Here is a 5,000-nt window from a genome sequence, read left to right as displayed (position 1 = left end):
CACGAAATCGTGGACCGGCAATCACTCCACCTGCGCCCCACTCCAACCGCCCAACTCGCAACTCCAGCGGATGAACGGCGGACTTTTCCCGCAGTCGCAATGTGCAATCCACCCCTATAACATGCGTTTCATGAAGAGTTATCTCCAATATGCGACATTCCCGCTGTCCCTATACATGAGCTGCGGGCTGTACCAGTTACGAGCTAGAGACGCGACCGCGTTGCTCTCTGTACGAATGCCGATGCTGAGCGGTCAGCTAGGAGGCGCTCCATCCATGTCGGTACCGGTGAGCGTTGCACTCGCAGTCGCAAGAACGTACGGCAAGTATATTACCTGGAAGAGTCAATGACAGTCCACGCCCCCCTGCGTGGGAAGAGTCTTTCTAGGCCATGACCCACCGGAAGGGCGCAGCGTCCCCCACCCCAGACATGTGACGTCACACCATCGGTATTGACGACTAGACTGATTCCTTATAATCATTTGCCATACACCGGTGGAAGCTGCCGAGACGAGTAACTACATAGCGGGCTCGCCGTGTCACTAATGTACAGAGATACAACAGTTTCGACTGGAACCGGATTAAACGTATACACGGCGCTGATTAGTAATAGATAGAGCCATCAGAATACAGATAATGTATACAACTGTCCGTATACATGCTGAAAGACTCTGCTCACAATCACAACCACACGTCAGCCACACACCCTTATCACGCACTACTCTCTGCCTGTAACACGCACACAGACAATATGTAAGCACCAGCATGGAACAACACCCAGTGCATCCTCTCCGCCACATTAGACAATCCACACTGTCATAACCAGACTGGGAGGTCCACTCAGAAAACAGAATATCCCACCCACCCGACAACCACCATTGCTCAGCCAAGCCACCAACACCCACACATGTCCTACACAGGGGTGCACCCAACATCACAATACTGCCTCCTCTCACAGCACACAAACAATGGCAGGAATGAAAGACACAGGTCTGCCACAAGCATGGAATGAGAGCGCCGCCTGTCATGAGCCAAAGGTGCATCCTGACGTGGCAAATCAGATGATGCCGCAGGCATCCACTTACTATAATCACAATCAACAAACCGGCCGCCCCGCCCCGCCCCCCATTAAACCTTTCCTTACAACAATGTGTACCTTAACCTAACCTATATCGTACCGTAACCTAACCTATATCGTACCGTAACCTAACCTATGTCGTACCGTAACCTAACCTATGTCGTACCGTAACCTAACCTATGTCGTACCGTAACCTAACCTATGTCGTACCGTAACCTAACCTATGTCGTACCGTAACCTAACCTATGTCGTACCGTAACCTAACCTATGTCGTACCGTAACCTAACCTATGTCGTACCGTAACCTAACCTATGTCGTACCTTAACCTAACCTATGTCGTACCTTAACCTAACCTATGTCGTACCTTAACCTAACCTATGTCGTACCTTAACCTAACCTATGTCGTACCTTAACCTAACCTATGTCGTACCTTAACCTAACCTATGTCGTACCTTAACCTAACCTATGTCGTACCTTAACCTAACCTATGTCGTACCTTAACCTAACCTATGTCGTACCTTAACCTAACCTATGTCGTACCTTAACCTAACCTATGTCGTACCTTAACCTAACCTATGTCGTACCTTAACCTAACCTATGTCGTACCTTAACCTAACCTATGTCGTACCTTAACCTAACCTATGTCGTACCTTAACCTAACCTATGTCGTACCTTAACCTAACCTATGTCGTACCTTAACCTAACCTATGTCGTACCTTAACCTAACCTATGTCGTACCTTAACCTAACCTATGTCGTACCTTAACCTAACCTATGTCGTACCTTAACCTAACCTATGTCGTACCTTAACCTAACCTATGTCGTACCTTAACCTAACCTATGTCGTACCTTAACCTAACCTATGTCGTACCTTAACCTAACCTATGTCGTACCTTAACCTAACCTATGTCGTACCTTAACCTAACCTATGTCGTACCTTAACCTAACCTATGTCGTACCTTAACCTAACCTATGTCGTACCTTAACCTAACCTATGTCGTACCTTAACCTAACCTGTATTGCGCCTTAACCTAACCTGTATTGCGCCTTAACCTAACCTGTATTGCGCCTTAACGTAACCTGTATTGCGCCTTAACGTAACCTGTATTGCGCCTTAACGTAACCTGTATTGCGCCTTAACGTAACCTGTATTGCGCCTTAACGTAACCTGTATTGCGCCTTAACGTAACCTGTATTGCGCCTTAACGTAACCTGTATTGCGCCTTAACGTAACCTGTATTGCGCCTTAACGTAACCTGTATTGCGCCTTAACGTAACCTGTATTGCGCCTTAACGTAACCTGTATTGCGCCTTAACGTAACCTGTATTGCGCCTTAACGTAACCTGTATTGCGCCTTAACGTAACCTGTATTGCGCCTTAACGTAACCTGTATTGCGCCTTAACGTAACCTGTATTGCGCCTTAACGTAACCTGTATTGCGCCTTAACGTAACCTGTATTGCGCCTTAACGTAACCTGTATTGCGCCTTAACGTAACCTGTATTGCGCCTTAACGTAACCTGCATTGCGCCTTAACGTAACCTGCATTGCGCCTTAACGTAACCTGTATTGCGCCTTAACGTAACCTGTATTGCGCCTTAACGTAACCTGTATTGCGCCTTAACGTAACCTGTATTGCGCCTTAACGTAACCTGTATTGCGCCTTAACGTAACCTGTATTGCGCCTTAACGTAACCTGTATTGCGCCTTAACGTAACCGATATTGCGCCTTAACGTAACCTATATTGCGCCGTAACGTAACCTATATTGCGCCGTAACGTAACCCACATTGCCCCTTAACGTAACCCACATTGCCCCTTAACGTAACCCACATTGCCCCTTAACGTAACCCAACACACGTTGGGCCTTAACCCAACACACGTTGGGCCTTAACCCAACACACGTTGGGCCTTAACCCAACACACGTTGGGCCTTAACCCAACACACGTTGGGCCTTAACCCAACACACGTTGGGCCTTAACCCAACACACGTTGGGCCTTAACCCAACACACGTTGGGCCTTAACCCAACACACGTTGGGCCTTAACCCAACACACGTTGGGCCTTAACCCAACACACGTTGGGCCTTAACCCAACACACGTTGGGCCTTAACCCAACACACGTTGGGCCTTAACCCAACACACGTTGGGCCTTAACCTGCTCTGTAATTGTCATACGACGCGTTAAATTAGTGTAGTGTTGCCTAACTGCAACCCCCGCAATATAGTTTGCTACTCGCACTGCCCGGTCCCCAGTGTATCGCTTCATGTTAAACACCTTGCAGCTATACACTGTAATGTGGATGGCAGCAGGACGTACATGCTCAATGCCCTTTGCAGTTGTTCATTGGCATTTGCAGTTGTTCATTGGCATTCGCATGTGCGAAGCACTTAGCCTACGCTGTGGTACGGCCTGTGTCAACTGTCCGCTGATGTTGTACGTCCAAATCACACACTGTACTGCACATTGGTCCTCATGTACTGAATGATACATCGTGGTACATGTGACCGTACAACGACTGCGCCAACAACGGCGAACCATGCGGTCCAAATGTTGTGCACTCAGCTACGTGTCGTCTCCCTATAAGAGCTGGATTGCAGTGTGGTATGCCCTGGATGGCGATCAGCATGAGCCGTCTGTTGATGTAGTGGCGCGTGTTGTCAGACGTAGTCGTCTCTTCTCACACACCGTGATAGCATGGTGCACTGCGTTCCACATCTGCGACATGCGACAGAGGCCGGTTGACAGTCGTTCGCGCAATGGACATCGCATACGTACGGGGGCCACCTTCCACGTGTTCGCGAAGCGTGCACATGTTGTTGCGTGTATGTGGGCAGACATAGTGTGTCGTGACACCTGACACAGGCATGCAACAATCGTTGAATTTGCAAATGGCGATGGACGCCTACGTTTGCTGGTGACGTTATGCAAATGAACAACTGGTAAACCGTTGTGGTGCGGTTGTTCTCGCTAGAGGTGAATCAGTGATGGCGACGATCGGTTGAGCTACCAACCGGTTGTTCCAGCGATACCCACCATGCCCACGAACGTGAATGGCATCTGGGTGTGAAGCGATACGCGGCGGTGGCTGGGTGGGACCGTCCCCGGCCGGTGAGGGGGGGCCTCCCGGCGTGCTGGCCGCGCGGTGCGTGGGCGCACGCGCTACAGCCGGCTGGTGGGGGCGGCCAGTGGCAGGCGCGCCGGCCGACGGAGGCGGCAGGCGGCGCAGCTGCGCGCCGGCGCACCCTGCACGCGGCGCCGTGCGGCCAAAGTAGGTCCTCGCGGGCCCGGTGCGAAGCGCGGTGGACATCTGCAGTGTGCTGGTCCGATTGAGGACTGTGTGCGCTGAGGATGCGCCGCCGCCCGGCGCTCGGCGCCGCGACGCCGTCTGCTGCTCGGTCGCCTCTGCGGTTCTCGCAGGTGGTTTGTATCGCAGCTGTGCGGACGTGTTGGCGCGTGCGCTGTGCTGGGAGAGTTCGCTTCGGTACCCAAGTGGGGCTTTTGTCCTTCTGTGGCGCTGGCGTTGGAGCTGCCGGTCACCGTAGGTGGCGCGTGTTGTCTCCCGCCGGCAATGCCACGACAGCACGCTCCCGGGCCTCTGTCGGCAGCGGCAAGCTCAGTTGGGAGCACGGGTGGTCGCACCTAAAGCGTCTACTCGCCAAACTCCGGGCGATTGCGCCTCTCTCGAACCCGACCAAGTACTTAGGACGGCGCTGCGCGCCGCCGGGACCTGAGAGGGTTTCGAGGTGTATTGTGCAGGGGAGCTCAGCCTCCTCCTGTTTGCAGAATAATTGAGCGGACGCTTGCGTGTTCGCGCGGGCCCCCGGGACACACTCCCGGGCGGCCGGCTGCTCAGCTCTAGTTGACGCAGCTCCCTGGTTGATCCTGCCAGTAGTCATATGCTTGTCTCAAAGATTAAGCCAT

The 5,000-nt window shown here is 52.2% G+C and overlaps 1 non-coding gene across 1 annotated transcript in view; it reads left to right on the top strand.

Moving 5' to 3' along the window:
* The first annotated feature begins 4,948 nt into the window (after nucleotides 1–4,948).
* LOC124573924 overlaps nucleotides 4,949–5,000 on the top strand; it is a 1,910-nt gene continuing 1,858 nt past the window's right edge. Inside the window, exon 1 of the ribosomal RNA XR_006972243.1 lies at nucleotides 4,949–5,000. This exon is cut by the window's right edge and continues 1,858 nt beyond it. This is a non-coding gene — a ribosomal RNA (small subunit ribosomal RNA).

This window comes from Schistocerca americana, unplaced genomic scaffold, assembly GCF_021461395.2.
Source record: "Schistocerca americana isolate TAMUIC-IGC-003095 unplaced genomic scaffold, iqSchAmer2.1 HiC_scaffold_198, whole genome shotgun sequence".
In the NCBI taxonomy this organism is placed as follows: Eukaryota; Metazoa; Arthropoda; class Insecta; order Orthoptera; family Acrididae; genus Schistocerca; species Schistocerca americana.
The sequence above is the reverse complement of the archived record's forward strand: the minus strand, read 5'-3'. Positions and strand labels throughout refer to the sequence as shown.